General features: G+C 42.0%; 1 pseudogene; it reads left to right on the top strand.

The window, feature by feature from the left end:
• Nucleotides 1-3,485, top strand: LOC104846376 (lupus La protein homolog; annotated as a pseudogene).
• Nucleotides 3,486-17,389: the final 13,904 nt, after the last annotated feature.

Below are 17,389 nucleotides of genomic sequence, written 5' to 3'. Positions count from 1 at the left end.
TTTCAGATAGAAACAATGGCTGAAAATGGTGATAGTGAAAAAATGGCTGCGCTAGAGGCCAAAATCTGTCATCAAGCTGAATATTATTTTGGTGACTTTAATTTGCCACAGGACAAATTTTTAAAGGAACAGATCAAACTGGATGAAGGCTGGGTACCTTCAGAGATAATGAAAAAAACTGACAGGCTAAACCACCTAACAGACTTTAATGTAATAGTAGAAGCAATGAGCAAGTAAAAGGTAGAACTCATGGAAATGAGTGAAGATAAAACTAAAATCAGAAGTTCTCCAAGCAAACCCCTCCCTGAAGTACTGACAAGTATAAAAATGATGTAAAAAACAGATCTGTTTATATTAAAGTCTTCCCAACTGATGGAACCCTTGATGACATAAAGAATGGTTAGAAGACAAAGGTCAAGTACTGACTATTCTGATGACAAGAACACTGCACAAAGCATTTAAGGGATCAATATTTGTTGTGTTTGGTAGCACTGAATCCGCTAGTAAGTTTGTAAAGATCCCTGGTCAGAAGTACAAAGACTCAGACCTGCTAATAGTTTTCAAGGAATATTAGTTTGCAAAAAAGAATGAAGAAAGCAAAATAAACTGGAAGCTAAATTATGAGCTAAACAAGAACAAGATGAAAAACAGAAGTTAGCAGAAGGTGTTGAAATGAAATCTCTAGAAGAAAAGATGGGCTGTTTGCTGAAATTTTCAAATGACTTAGATGATCAGACCTACAGAGAAAATTTGCACAACCTTTTTCTCATATCACGGTGAAACTGATCATGTGGATGGCTCAGGAGCCAAGAGTATTTCATTAGGTTGTTTATGAGGTCGCAATGAGTCAAAGGGCCAACTCATAGGCAGCTAACAAAGGTGCTATTACGCAGATTACTTTCTGGACACAAGGGGGAAAGGCTAACTTCGAATAGCAAGAACAGATCAAAGACCTTAATACAATGGCCAAACATAGTATACTAAATGTGCGAAGCCAGATGTAGCTCCCAAGGTCATGCAAAATGAAGCCTACCACTTGCCAAAAAACTTTTAATCCGATTAAGTTTAAGATCTAATTCCTGCTTAGAGGCAATACAAGGGATTACCCTGATCAGATCAAACTGACTGATACCATAAGAAAGCAATCTGGAAAATACAAAAGAAAAAATATTCTACAAGACAAAAGCCAGGATCATGAAAAACAGAAGTCAGGGCCATGAACAAAGAAACGATTCTAATTTAAACGAGATGCAAGGGACATATCAGATGCACCATGTGGCCTTACATTGGATCCTGGTTTGGATATACCAGCTGTAAAAAAAACATTTTAGGAACAACTAGGGAATATGAATAAAGACTGCATCACTAAGATGAATTAAGAAATTTTCGTTAATTTTGATAGATTTGATAATGCTGTTTCCTACATAGGAAAAAGTCTCAGAAGGGTTGGGGAGATCCTGTCTATTCAGCACTATGTGCTCAGAAATTAGAACAATGTCAGGCACATAACAGGTATCAGATAAATGAGTATTGGTTGGGTATTTCTGGGTTACTCAGCAACGACTCTCTCTCTCTCCAGCTCTTCACAATCTTCTTTAGAGTTATCGACAGCGCTGGGTTTTTTTCAACACACCTTCACCACTACTACCTCAATTTATCATTCTTCCACATTCACTCTGGCCCCCATCTTGCCAAAGAAGTAGCTTTCATAAAGGTCACCAATGACTTCCATGTCACTAAATGCAAGCAACACTTTCCAGAATGTTTTTTGCTTGACCTCTCAGGAGCTACTGAAAGAACTGGCCACACTCTTATTAAAATGCACCCTTCCCTTGGCCACATGTGACATACTTTCCTGTTTTTTTCCTCCTTCCTTTATTTCTGGCCCGCTCCTTCTCAATCTCCTTTGCCGGCTTCCCTTACTCTACTCCCTCTGCACAATCTTTTCCATGTGAATGGATCCATTCTTGTTCATATTCCAATTATTCCTAAATCTACAGCCCCTTCTAAATCTATCACTTCTGAATTATCCAGTTGCCTATTGCTCGGATCCATCTGGGCATCCCACAAGCACTACAAATGGACTCTGTTGGAAACTCAAGATCATCTTTACCTTTCTCCCCTGAAAAAATGATTAATCCTGTTTCAGCTCATTCTTGCTCTCCGTAGCAAAAATGTCAAAACCATTCTCACCCAAATGTGCAAGCCAGAAATCTGGAAAATTATCCCGGATGCCTCTCTCATCACCTAATTAATTACCAGTTCTTGTGGCGTCTATCTCTAAAACATCTCCAGAATTATTCAGTCTTCTCCATCACCACTCTCATCTCTCTTGTTAGGCCGATATTTTTAATTCCCACCTGGATTACCACAATAGCTTTCTAACCATTGCCTTGCATTCTGCCCACATCTACCAGAGTACTCTTTTTAAAAATGCAAATCCCATTATGACTGATCATGTTTAAACTTAGCAGTGGTTTCCTTCTGCTATTGAAAAAGCCAGATCAGCCCCTGCATGACCATAATGGTGTCAGAGGCCCAGGCCTCCACTCCCCTTGAGCCAATCTCCCATCACCATCTCTTGGCCTTGGTCTCTATCATTCAACGTGGCATACTCTCTCCGGTTTTAGGGCCTGGACATGCTTCACCTGATCAGTTCTCTAGTCCCAGATCAAAATCTAGGATGTCTTCTCCCACCCTCTAATTCAGATCAAACACTCCCATTTGTGTCCAGGGCCCACTGTACTCCTCCTTCACAGCAATTTGTACGGTTTCAACCAGCCAGTTAATTACAATAAAATGGTATAATATATTGTCTTATGGTAAACTCAACATTGTATTCCCAGGGCCTGGCAAAGACCTAGCACTTCCTAGGCCTTCAATTAAAAAAAATTTCTTTTTCTCCCTATCCGCTTCCTGCTGACTCCCTAGGGCAGTCTTGGCTTTCCTGGGTACCTGAGTCATCCCCCGCCACCGGCCCCGGCCTCTATGGGAAGTTGCCTGGAAACTTTCAGCCCCAGCGCCGAACATGGGGGTAAACATTAATTGAATAAACGCCATATGATTCTGTCCTCGATCTCCCATCCCTATCCTTCCTAACTCCCTCCCTCGGGTTTCTACCCCCACCCCACCCCAGATTTCTCTCTTGGCCCAGAGCCCCACCCGACCCGGGGCGGATGCCCGGACTCACTGCCACGGGCTGGTGCCGCACCGCCTTCTGCCATGTGCTCAGCTCCTTGGCCTCCTGCTCCATCTCGGCCTCGAATCGGCTGCACATCCGGACTGTGTGCGGCTTCAGGCCCACTTCAGACCAGAGCCGAGGCCGGCCGCTGTGGCGTCGCAGCTCAGGTCTCCGGGAAGCACCACGCCACAATCACCGCGCTCAGCATCTAATTCCCACCGCGCCGGGGGCGGAGTCAAGGGTTGTACCCTCCTGCCGCACCCATCAGCAGGCAGCCCCACCCTGCCCAGCCCAGCCTGCCTAGTCGGTCTTCAGCCTACCAGAATGTAGGTAGGGTCACTAGTAGGGTATCTCACACCACACCTTTACCACTTGTTAATTATGGCCGCCCTGCCCTTCCTACCCCATTCACCCTCCAGTCTGAACATTTCTGTTTGACCCAAGTGAGCAGTGGGGACTTCGAGGTTTCAAACTCCAGGCAGGCTGAGAAATGGGGAAAGGAGGCTAGATAGGGTGGCAGGGCCAGCGTTGGACCTCAGCCGACAGGAGAGCCTCCCACCCACACCAGATCAGGGCTCCTGCACCAAGCTCCAGGAGGACCACTTGTCTGCTGCAGGCTGGGCACCTCTATTTCTGCCTTTCCCTGTCCAACCTGAAGACTAGGAGCTTCGTGGCACGATTTCTTTATTCCACAGATATTTATTGAGTACCTAATGTGTCCCAGGCACTGCATTTAAGCACTAGAGATACAATGGCAAACAAGACAGAATAAAGTCCTTGCTCTTAAGGAATGTCCATTCTAAAGGGGAGATAAGAAATGAATAGTAAAGTCAATAATGAATATAGTTTCAGATGGTGGTGAATGTGGTGGAGAGCACAAGACAGGATAATGGGAGCTTCGAACTACATTTTGAAAGGAACCACCCATAAGAAGATCAAAGGGATCTGAGGCAAGAAGGAGCTTAGCTGTTAGAGGGAGACTAGGAAGGTCAGGTGACCACAGTGAAGTGAGCAAAGGCGAGAGTAACATAATATGAGGAGAGACATGCAGGACAGACTACCTAGGTTCTTAAAGACCATGGAAAGTAGTTTGGATTTTCGTCTAAGTGCCATGGGAAACCATGGAAGGATTTTAAGCAGGAAATTGATATGACCTGGTTTACATTTTAAAATAATCATTTGGCTCCTTTAAGGTTTACGGATTATTGGGAGTGGAGGGAGGAAGATGGAAGCAGAAATAACAGTTAGAAAGCTAAAAGAGTGCTCCAAGCAAGAGATGTTGGTGTTTTGGTGGATGGTGGCCATGATGATTAGAGCATACTTCGGAATTAAAAGGGGCAGGACCTGCTAATGGATCAGAATGGGGTAAAAAGATGACCCCTGATGATTGACTTGTACAACTGAATGATGACTGTGCCGTTTGGTGACAATGGAAAGGTGGGAAGAGGAGCAGATTTGGAGGCAGGTGAAACAAGGATTCCATTTTAGACATGTTGGTTTTGATGTGTCTATTAAACGTGCTCAGGGAGAGGTCAGGCCATAAATGTAAATTTGGGTGTTGTCAGCATAGAGATGGTGGTGAGACCCTGTAAACAACTCTTTCAAAGAAGTTTTGTTATGAATGAGAGCAGAGAAATGAGGTGGTAGTTAGAAGGGAACATGGAGTTAAGGGAGGTCATGTTGTTGTATAGGCTGATAGGGATCCTTCAATACAGGAGAAACTGATACTGAAACAGAGAGAGCTTAACTGTAGGAGCCAAGTTCTTGATAAGTTAAGAGAGGATGGAACCCTGGGTACAAATGGATTAACGGGCCTTTGGTGAGAGCAGAGACACTTGTTTTATCTAACAGGTAGGACAGCAAGCACCTGAGTGTCTCCAGCATCCAACATGGGGTAGGGCTGAGAGCAGCCCTTGAGAGATGGTGACTGTGATGCGATGGCTAACACCTGCTGAGGCCTCAGCTCAGGTGTCACCTCATCTGGGGGCCATCTCTGACTCTTATTTGATGCTTCTTCCAGTTTCCATACTCCTAGCGTTTCTCCCAACATACCTGTTGCTGTCAAGTTGATTCCAACTCATAGAGACCCTATAGGACAGAGCAGAACTACCTCATAGGGTTTCCAAGGCTGTAATCTTTATAGAAGCAGACTTCCACATCTTTCTCCCATGGAGCGGCTGGTGAATTTGAACCGCCAACCCTTTAGTTAGCAGCTGAACACTTTAACCACTGATCTACTAGGGCTCCTTCTTCTCTTAACATGGCACTTAGAAAATATTTGTGGAATGAATATGTGAAGCATGGAGCAAATAATTTTTAACACCCCTCTCCTCTGCAAGACAAAATTATTTTCATAATTCAAATTTTAGTCTTTCCAATAAAACAAATAATAATAATGGCGAGATAAGAAACAGAGAAGCAAAAATGTTCTTTATTGAACTTTCAATACTCTTATCAGTAAAACAAATAAATAGAATTAATATTATGGTACAAAAATTGAAAAAAAAAGCACAACTGTTTATTTCAATCACATTTACATCTACCTGTTCGAACTTTGATCCTTCGGTTAGTCTGATATAATACTTTACATAAATGAACATCCAGTAACTAATAAGTGAATTTTAATGAAGCCAAAACATCTGGAAAAGGTAAAATTTAGGCAACTATTAAATCTCACCACTGGCATAACATTTATCTTCCTGATTTATCTAGTGCTTTAAAACAATTAGCAATTTACCAAGAATAAATTTCTATTTAAAAAGTATTCAAATTTAGTCAAATATTTCATGTGTGAATTAAAATTTGCACTTACTGAGCAAAACTATTTCGCCTCTGAGTTTGCCTGTATTTCATTGGCTTAAATTTAACACAAAAACTACAACTGGTTACAAAGAATGACAGAAAAATTCAGTTTCTTTGGCTTTACAATCACTGATTGTTAAGTCATGGTTGTTTATTTTGCATCTGCTGTTTAAACACAGAAGTATCTAGGTCACAGGGGTTGGAGACAGAAATTGCTCCCAAGGTGAGCACCAAACCTGAATAACTGGACCCATAGAATGGTGCATTTTCCAAATTAACTTTTAAGTTCTTGATAAGTTAAGAGACCATGGAAAGTAGTTTGGATTGTTTACTAAAGTAGCAGTAATAAAAATGTGCCAGTTTGAAGTTTACGTATATTAACAAAACTCAACAGCAATTGTTCAGATCAACAAAAAGATGTTTTTGGAGAGGATCATTTTATCACAGGTATTTAAAATTACCACCACATGGCAATAATAAAAAGTGGACCAACATTTAGCTCCGTATGTTGTTATGTCATATTTGGTTCTCTACAGATGATGCACCCTTCGTTCCCATACCCCTGGGACAGACTGCTCCTACAAACCAGCGCTCCCTGCCTCCCCCAGCCCTTGGTATGCCGCAAGAAAGAATGAGGCAAGGAAAGGGACTGGGAGTCCTCCCCTGGGCCTTTGCCCAGATCGCCCTGCGTTCTCTCTTCCCCCCAATTCTCCACCTGCTAACTCCATTTATTTAAAACAATATTTATTGACTGTCTACTCAGCTTGGGGTCACCTCCTCCAGGAAGCCTTTGCTCCCTCCCCCCCACTCCCGCTACTCCCCACTTCTGTGTCCTTCTCCCAGGGATGGTCCTTGGGTAAACTTAAGGGACCAGTTGGGATTCATCTCCACGTAGCCAGCGTGCTGAGGAAATTTTGCTAAACATGTCATTGGATTAAAAGATGAAGCCTGGAGTCAGGGCCTGGGTTTGAATCCCAGCACTGCCTTTGATTATGAGATTTTGGAAGCTGTGGTTTAATCTTCCTGATTCTCACTTTCCTTATTAGCAGCCAGGAGCTGAAAGGATTAGGTTTGTGATTTGTGAATGATCCACTCATGGCTTTATTCCTTCAAGCCCTCCAGGGCAGAGCAGAGTAGGACAGACCCAGCCCCACCTTTCAGCTTATTTTTATTGTGGACACCTGGAAGGCCAGGGGCTTGTGGCACAGGGGAACTTTCTCTGGAGTCCTGACTCCTGTCCCAGCCTAGAGGCATTGAATAAATGCTGAATGGATAAACAAAAGCAGCTGACAAATTTGAGAGACCCTAAGATGCCACAGTGATTAAGTGTTTGGCTGTTAACCAGAAGGTCAACAGTTTGAATCCACCAACTGCTCTTTGGAAATCCTGTGGGGCAGTTGTACTCTGTCCTACAGGGTCGGTACGAGTTGGAATTGACTTGATGACAATGGGGTTGTTTTTTGTTGTAGTTTTTGATAAGGCAGTAGAATAGACAGAGCTTGGTGCTGGAGAAGAAAAGGGGTTACTGAAGACTTCCAGAGGTTTACCTTGAGTTCCTGGGGGGTTGCAGATGCCATTTGCTAAGACAGGGAACACTGGAAGAGGAGCAGTTTCAGAGTGTGTTTATAAACAATGAATTCATTTTTGAATTTGAGGTTATCTGTGAGATATTCAATAAGCCCTTGTGGCGCAGTAGTTAAGCACTTAGCTGCTAACTGAAAGGTCCGTGGTTGGAACCCACCAACCTCTCCGAGGGAAAAAGATGTGGTAGTCTGCTTCTGTAAAGAATGAAACCCACTGCTGACAAGTCAATTCCGACTCATAGCAACCCCGTAGGACAGAGTAGAACTGCCGCATAAGCGGTTTCCAAGGCTGTAATCTTTATGGAAGCAGACTGCCACATCTTTTTCCCACAGAGTGGCTGGTGGGTTTGAACAGCCCACCTTTAGGTTAGTAGCTCAGTGCTTAACCACTGTACCTCCAGGGATCCTCTCCATAAAGATTCGTTGTTATTAGGTGCCATCAAATTGGTTCCAACTTAGAGCAACCCTATATACAACAGAAAAAAACACTGCCTAGTCCTGCACCATCTTCAAAATCATTGCTATGTTTGAGCCCATCATTGCAGCCACTGTGTCAATCCATCCCCATAAAGGTCTTCCTCTTCTTCACTGACCCTTTACCCTACCAAACATGATGGCCTTCTCCAGGGACTGGCCCCTTCTGATATGTCCAAATTAAGCAAGACCAAGTCCCAACAACCTCGCTTCTGGGGAGCATTCTGGCTGTATTTCTTCTAAGACAGATTTGTTTGTTCTTCTGGCAATCCATGGTATACTCAATATTCTTCACCAATGCCATAATTCAAAGGTATCAATTCTTTTTCGGTCTTCCTTATTCATTGTCCAGCTTTCGTATGCAGATGAGGTGACTGAAAATACCATGGCTTGGAAACCCTGTGGGGCAGTTCTACTCTGTCCTATAGGGTTGCTATGAGTCAGAATCAACTGGACAGCTATGGGTTTGGGTTTAGTCTGTGAGATATCCAAATGCGGATGTCCAGGGAGTAGTTAGATATATGAGTTAGAAGGTCAGGAAGCAAAATCTGGGCCAGAGGTGTAGATTTCAGAGTTGAAGCCTTTAGAATTAATGAGATTATCAGGGATATAGGATGGGAAGAGGAGGGGCTCAGGGTAAACCTCTGGGTACTAGCACAGTGTCTGGCACGTAGTAGGCAATTAAAAATTCTTTGGCAAATGAACAGGCAGATAAACATGAAGCTAAGTCTATTTCATTCTATGCTCAAGCTTTCCTTACTACCCCCATTCTATCCATAAACCAGGCAGCATTCTAACAGACATTGCTGTGGCCTGGGGGTGGAGTGAAGAAGTTGAACAGAAAAGGCAAAGCTGGGAAGCAGTAAAGCACTGGGTAGGTTTAGAGAACACTGGAGAGAGCTAGATAGACTGACTAGTCATGAAGCTTGATGGTAAGTTGGGGGTGGAGATGAGACTAGAAAGTCAGAGCTAGATTATGAAGGTACAGACTTAGACTTCATCATAAATTACATATGTTCTGTCTATGTTTCCTGACAGTGTAAAGAACATAAGGACAAAGATACAAAAATTAAGCTATTGTTTGTAATGTTGTTGTGTTGTTGTTGTTAGGTGCCGTCGAGTCGGCTCCGACTCATAGTGACCCTATGCACAACAGAACGAAACACTGCCCAGTCCTGCGCCACCCTTACAATCATCGTTATGCTTGAGTTCATTGTTGCAGCCACTGTGTCAATCCACCTCGTTGAGGGTCTTCCTGTTTTCTGCTGACCCTGTACTCTGCCAAGCATGATGTCCTTCTCCAGGGACTGATCCCTCCTGACAACATGTCCAAAGTATGTAAGACGCAGTCTCGCCATCCTTGCTTCTAAGGAGCATTCTGGCTGCACTTCTTCCAAGACAGATTTGTTCGTTCTTTTGTCAGTCCATGGTATATTCGATATTCTTGGCCAACACCACAATTCAAAGGTGTCAGCTCTTTTTTGGTCTTCCATATTCGTTGTTAAGCTTTCCCATGCATATGACGTGATTGAAAATACTATGGCTTGGGTCAGGCGCACTTGAGTCTTCAAGGTGACATCTTTACTCTTCAACACTTTGAAGAGGTCCTTTGCAGTAGATTTACCCAATGCAATGCATCTTTGATTTCTTGACTGCTGCTTCCATGGCTGTTGATTGTGAATCCAAGTAAAATGAAATCCTTGACAACTTCAATCTTTTCTCCGTTTATCATGATATTGTTCATTGGTCCAGTTGTGAGGACTTTTGTTTTCTTTATGTTGAGGTACAATCCATACCGAAGGCTGTGGTCTTTGATCTTCATCAGGAAGTGCTAAGTGAAGTCCTCTTCACCTTCAGCAAGCAAGGGTGTGTCATCTGCATAACGCAGGTTGTTAATGAGTCTTCCTCCAATCCTGACGCCCTGTTCTTCTTCATATAGTCCAGCTTCTCAGATTATTTGCTCAGCATACAAATTGAATAGGTATGGTGGAAGAAAACAACCCTGATGCATGCCTTTCCTGACCTTAGACCAATCAGTATCCCCTTGTTCTGTGTGAACAACCGCCTCTTGGTCTATGTAAAGGTTCCTCATGAGCACAATTCAGTGTTCTGCAATTCCCATTCTTCGCAATGTTATCCATAGTTTGTTATGATCCACACAGTCGAATGCCTTTGCATCTGACATCAGCAATGATACCCCTTGTTCCACGTCCTTTTCTGAAACCAGCCTGAATTTCTGGCAGTTCCCTGTCGATATACTGCTGCAGCCGTTTTTGAATGATCTTGAAAAATTTGCTTGTGTGTGATATTAATGATATTGTTCCATAATTTCCACATTCAGTTGGATCACCTTTCTTGGGAATAAGCATAAATATGGATTTCTTCCAGTCAGTTGGACAGGAAGCTGTCTTCCATATTTCTTGGCATAGATGAGTGAGCACCTCCAGCGCAGCATCTGTTTGTTGAAACATGTCAGTTGATATTCCATCAATTCCTGGAGCCTTGTTTTTTGCCGATGCCTTCAGAGCAGCTTGGACTTCTTCCTTCAGTACCATCGGTTCCTGATCATATGCCAGCTCTTGAAATGGTTGAAAATCGACTACTTCTTTTTGGTATAATGAGTCTGTGTATTCCTCCCATCTTCTTTTGATGTTTCCTGCATCGTTTAATATTTTCCCTATGGAATCCTTCGCTATTGCAACCCGAGGCTTGAATTTTTTCTTCAGTTCTTTCAGCTTGAGAAATGCCGAGTGTGTTCTTCCCTTTTGGTTTTCCATCTCTAGCTCTTTGTGCATGTCATTAAAATACTTTGCTTTGTCTTCTCGAGGCACCCTTTGAAATCTTCTGTTCAGTTCTTTTACTTCCTCAATTCTTCCTTTTGCTTTAGCTGCTTGATGCTCAAGAGCAAGTTTCAGAGTCTCCTCTGACATCCATCTTGGTCTTTTCTTTCCTGTCTTTTCAGTGACCTCTTGCTTTCTTCATGTATGATGTCCTTGATGTCATTCCCCAACTCGTCTAGTCTCCGGTCACTAGTGTTCGATGTGTCAAATCTATTCCTGAGATGGTCTGTAAATTCAGTTGGGATATACTCAAGGTCAATTTTTGGCTCTCGTGGACTTGCTCTGATTTTCTTCAGAACTTGCATATGAGCAACTGATGGTCTGTTCCACAGTCGGCCCCTGGCCTTGCTCTGGCTGATGATATTGAGCTTTTCCATCGTCTCTTTCCACAGATGTAGTCAATTTGATTTCTGTATGTTCCATCTGGTGATGTCCATGTGTATAGTTGCCATTTATATTGCTGAAAGAAGGTGTTTGCCATGAAGAAGTCGTTGGTCTTGCAAAATTCTATCATTTGATCTCCGGCCATATTTTCCAACTACTGATCCTTATCCTTTGTTTCCAACTTTCGCATTCCAATCGCCAGTAATTATCAATGCATCTTGATTGCATGTTTGATCAATTTCAGACTGCAGCAGCTGATAAACATCTTCTATTTCTTCATCTTTGGCCTTAGTGGTTGGTGTGTAAATTTGAATAATAGTCGTATTAACTGGTCTTCCTTGTAGGCGTATGGATATTATCCTATCACTGACAGCGTTGTACTTCAGGATAGATCTTGAAATGTTCTTTTTGACGTTGAATGCAACACCATTCCTCTTCAAGTTGTCATTCCCAGCATAGTAGGCTATATGATTGTCTGATTCAAAATGGCCAATACCAGTCCATTTCAGCTCACTGAATGCCTTTGTATAGTCAATGAAACACAGGTAAGCATCTTTCTGGTATTCTTTGCTTTCAGCCAAGATCCATCTGACATCAGCAATGATATCCCTCCTTCCATGTCCTCTTCTGAATCTGGCTTGAATTTCTGGCAGTTCCTTGTCAATGTACGGCTGCAATCATTTTTTAATTATCTTTAGCAAAATTGTACTTGCATGTGATATTAATGATATTGTTTGATAATTTCTGCATTCTGTTGGATCACCTTTCTTTGGAATAGGCATAAATGTGGGTCTCTTCCTGTTCATTGTCCAGGTAGCTGTCTTCCAAATTTCTTGGCATAGAAGAGTGAGTGCCTCCAGTGATGCATCCACTTGTCGAAACATCTCAGTTGGTATCCCGTCAATTCCTGGAGCCTTGTTTTTCACGAATGTTTTCAGTGTAGCTTGAACCTTTTCCCTCAATACCATCACTTCTTGATCATATGCTACCTTCTGATATAGTTGAACGTCGACCAATTCTTTTTGGAACAGCGACTCTGTATATTCCTTTCATCTTCTTTTGACGCTTCCTGCATCGTTCGATTTTTCTGCCCATAGTATTCTTCAATATTGCAATTTGAGGCTTAAAATGATATTGTACCAATGTTAATTTCCTAGTTTTGACAAACGTTCCACAGTTACGTATGATGTTAACATTAGGGGAAGCTGAGCGTAGAGTGTAAAGTAACTCTCCGTACTGTCTTTGTAACTTTTATGTAATTCTAAAATTATTCCCAAATAAAAAGTTTATTTAAAAAATGTAAGTGCAGGGAAAAAAAGCAAGTTACAAAGTAATTCAGGCATTATGATAGAATTTATAAATACTTTTAACATGCAAAATAATACTGGATACTATTTATGAATATATACATATGTAATAAAGGTATAAAAACATGCGCAGGAAAGATAAATACCTTATTTAAGATGGTGATTAATTCTGGGGCAGAGGGAGAGAGGAAAGGAAGTAGATCCGAGAGGAGTAGTTTCAACTATATCAGTACTATTTCTTTCTTTTTAAACGAATCTGGGGCAAATACTGTAAATGCTAAGATGCTAAGAGTGGAATGAGATTTATTTTCAATTATGACCACACAATCGATTTGTCCAATTATATCCTGGTAAAAAGGAGACACTTGTTGAACCTATGCCAGCATCACTTCCATATATTAAGAAAAACATGAAAGTGTGTGTTCAAGTAAACTGAGTTCTAATTCTGACAAACCTTTTGATATCGAGTAATTACGTTCTGTAATATGTTAGCTTAAAAATAATTCCCAAGATCCTTAGTTAACTTTAAAACCTAGTATTAATGTTAAGTTGGGTAATAATCTTTGAATATTTGGATAATTTCTAAGTAAAATAGAATATTCAAACACTGGTCACCAAGAACAGTCTATATCTATCCTTGTTTCTTATTTTCACATGTTATGGAGGGGTTATATCTTTGGGATATTTTAGTGAATATGTCAATAACTGCCATTTTAAGAAGGTGTGAAAAAGACGTGTATGGCTGTTGGCATCAGGCTATGTATTCTTATAAAATTTTTGGTTTGATAAAATACTTGCATTTGATAGACAATTCTCGATGTCCTTCCTCCTAGTTCTCTCTCAAAAACAGAACTTAGTTACTTTCATTAAAAGTTGTAATAAGAAATGGAACAACCAGAACGGAAATGACGAGAATGTTCACACATTGTGAAAAATATAACCAATGTCACTGAACAATTTGTGTAGAAATTGCTGAATGAGAACATAAACTGCTGTGTAAACCTTCACTGAAACACAATAAAATAGTATTTAAAAAAAAAAAAAGAAAGTTGTAATAAGGGTGATTGAGGCATACCAGGAGCAACAAGGCAGAGGACTATGTCAGTGTGTCAAGGTTATCTGATCAGTAAGTCAGTATAAAAAGTTTAAGACGTTCAGATTAAGTATTCTTCTCACGAAAACAATGGCAAATCTTAAAAATCAAATTAAGTCCAATGTGCATTTGCCTTATACTCTGCACTGATAAAATTAGGGGAAAGACCTATGGCTATTTTAAAAGCAAAATTATCCAAACAGCCTGACTTGTCCAAGGATTTGCGCTGCTTGATTACATGAACTTGGATTCTCGCATAAAACTGCTCCTGAGCTAGCAGTTTCTGTGAGAAAGGTTTTTGTTTTGTTTAAGGCAGCCTATTTAAAGTATTAGAAGTTCAGCTTCTTTTTCTGGGAATTTGGGGAAGATTGGATTTATGTGAAGTCGCAATAAACCAATCATTACAAAGCGACTTTAATTTCAATCTTTATAATTTAATTTACTCATAACCTGAGGAGGCAGGGAAATAGTTCACACTCACATAAAGAGATTTAAGGCTTTTTTTCATTTATAGGCCTACAGACACCCAGAGAGCTTGCAGCTTTGGTTTTACAGCTTCAGCCACGGGTCAGAGTAAACAAACAAACAAACAAAAAATGTATATATATAAAACAGTTGCCATGGAGCTGATTCTGACTCATGGTGAGTCCATGGGTGCAGAGTAGAATTGCACTCCATAGGGTTTTTAAGGCTGTGAATTTCCAGAAGCAGATCGCCAGGCCTTTCTTCTCAGGTGCCTCAGGATGGGTTTGAACCACCAACCCTTAGGTTACTAGTTGAGCACTTAACTGTTTGTACCACCCAAGGACTCCTTCAGGGTAAACGCAGAGCCACAAACACTCACGAGTCCAGACATCAAAGGGCTCTTCTGCTTTCCACTGGGTACAAAATATTTTCTTAAGTGAGTTGACTTCCAAACAGACAATTAGACAAACACAAAGAACTAATAAACCAGATACCCTGTCATCTATCATTCCACAAAGACTAGATCTCATCATCCACCCAACCAAGATTACCAACTGTCAAAGCATAAAACCAGATTCTTAACTATTACTGCTGCCCATGGGAAATAATTTGTCATCCTGCACAAATTAAAACCAGTTGCCATCAAGCCAGTTCTGACTCATGGTGACCCTGTGTGTGTCAGAGTAGGACTGTGCTCCATAGGGTTTTTAATGGCTGATTTTTCAGAAGTAGATCACCAGACCTTTCTTCTGAGGCACCTGTGGGTAGACTCAAACTGCCAACTTTTTGGTTAGCTACTCAGTCCATTCACTGTTTGCACCACCCAGAGACCCCCTGAACAAATTATACTCTTGTCAACTCATGAACCAGCTGTGGAAAAAGACGCAGTCCAAAATACAAGCTAAACAAGTCACAGGCAGACTTGAAAACTCCCAGTTCTCAGGATGCAAGGGTTAAGAGTGAAGGCTCTGGAGCCAGACTGGCCTCATAGCCAATAACCAGAAACAAAAACATAGCCATAAGGAGAAAACAGAGAAACAAAGTCAGCAAAAGCAAAGTTCAATGGGTATTAGTGCCATTTGTGATTCAGCCCAGGAATCAAGAAAAGACATGGCTAGGCTTAAAGAACCCATGAGGTTCTGCTGTGATAATTCTAATCCAGACAGAAATTCCACTGCTGAGTTCCCGGCACTAATACAAGGGAAGAAACCTCTTGAAATCTCTGTTGTTGTCAGCTGCTGTCCAGTCAGCCTCCGACTCATGGTGATCCCATGCACAACAGAAAGAAACTCTGCCCAGTCTTGCACCTTTGGCATCAGAGCAACACAAAAGCTTCCGCTGCCACAGCTGGTGGCTATGCATGAGGTGGATTGGCCCAGGAATCCAACCAGGGTCTCACTCATGGAAGACGAGAATTCTACCACTGAACCACCAATGTCTCCTTCCGGATCTCTCAGCAAGGCTTTTTTAGTGTAGGTTTATCTGTCTCTTGAAGCCTCCAGGCTCACAATAAGGCAGGTTGTGCAGAATAAGAAGAGGCTCTGCACAGCAGATGACAGGCTTACTGAATGATCTGAAACTCAGTGGGGGCACAAACATGCAACGGTTTTATTATTCTCCCATCACTGCCGTCAACTCAGTTTTGTCACATTTCCCTTACCAGTGCCTTAATAATATCTCGGGCAGGCTCAATAAGCTTCCAGCCATTTGGTATAATTTAAAACTCCAGTCTCATATTCATTATCACCATCATCATTACAATCTCACCTTTATCTTCATCTCCATCCCCTCTACCCTTTTTATCCCAAGAAAGGATCATCTCTGCAGCCAGATAAGTCAGAGATAATTGTTCATTTCCATCTCCTTTCTTCTGGCTCATTTGAAGAAAAAGGGATACTAAACAGATAAGGATTGAATGAAAGGATGGGCCACACCTTTTCCCTCCTCCACACCTTTCCCCTTCTCTAAATTCCTTGGGTCAAAGACTGACTCGTGGTGGAGGGAGGAGAGGTAAAGAGGTAAGGATTAAACTGGATTTGAGATGTTACTCCACTCATTTCCTTCTCTTTTGCCTCTGTCTCTCCCTTCCAGTCTCTGACTTATCCTCAGCTTCTCTCTTGGTAGTCTTTGTCTCCTTGTCTTTCTCAGGATTGCCTTACCTCTGTCAGAGACCCCCCTCCTTCTTTCCATCCCAGCCTCAGTCTTCCTTAACACTCATCTTGGACAGTGGGGATGTTCTATCTGAAATCAGATGTAAGCGATTTCTTTCCAAGTTTCTCAGTTGGAAGCTAGGAAGGAAATTTTTATAGAGAGACCATCAACCTTGATAGTCCCCAACATCCCCTCAAACTCTGAGACTTCTTCCTGACCCTTCTTCAGTTTTCACCCTGGAGGAAGTGAGGATGGAAAAGGAAACATATAAGAATAGGGATGGGGTGCACTGGGGATAGGATGGAGGTAGAAATGGGGACTGGGATTCTCCAATGGGTGGGGATTGCAATGGGAAGGGAGAGAATACTGGAAGAAAGAGCTGGTGATAAAGATAGAAATGGAGATGGAGATGTGGATGAAATAGAAACCAGGTGGGGATAGCAATAAGAATGAAGATGAGAAAGAATCTGAGGATGGAGAGAGATGACGGAGAAAGAGATGGATGGTAATGGAGATGAGAAGGTGGATCTGTAGGGATAGGAATGAAGATGAAATGGGAATAGAGATGGGAATATGGTGGAATCATGAAGTTTGTGGCATTGGATTGAAGATGATGATTCAGGGTGGGAACTGTAATCCCCCACAGCTTCCAGCTGATTGGGTCTCACTCAACGGCCAGCCCTCTTGAATGGGAAACTGGCAGGATGGCTCAAGCTAGCTATCTTCCATGGTGGCCACTGACCCACAGGCAATTCCAAATCATGGGAATACAGGCCGCTCCATGCTAGTACCCTCTTGCTACTCTCCTGTCTCTCCCCAATTTCCTTTTCTCCCGTCCAAACAGTCACAGAGGGCAGACCAGCAAGTTCATTGCAAGTTCATGAGAAGTCAGTCTCTCCTTCTTATGATTACCTCCAATATCTCTACTTGCCCATTCAGCTTGGGGAGGAGTATGAAACATCTCTTCTCCTCTCCCACACAAAGGAGAAGGAAAAGCCATAGTTCTTCTCCCTAAGTAGAAGACTTGTGTCTCTGATAACACCTCCCTTTTCCTCTCTCTTTCCTTCCTTGTCTTCTGCTTACATTCAGAGGTAGCAGAGCTAGGTGGG

The sequence above is a fragment of the Loxodonta africana genome, chromosome 3 (genome assembly GCF_030014295.1).
Source record: "Loxodonta africana isolate mLoxAfr1 chromosome 3, mLoxAfr1.hap2, whole genome shotgun sequence".
NCBI lineage: Eukaryota > Metazoa > Chordata > Mammalia > Proboscidea > Elephantidae > Loxodonta > Loxodonta africana.
Note: the sequence above shows the minus strand (reverse complement) of the source record. Positions and strands in the feature narration are given on the sequence as shown.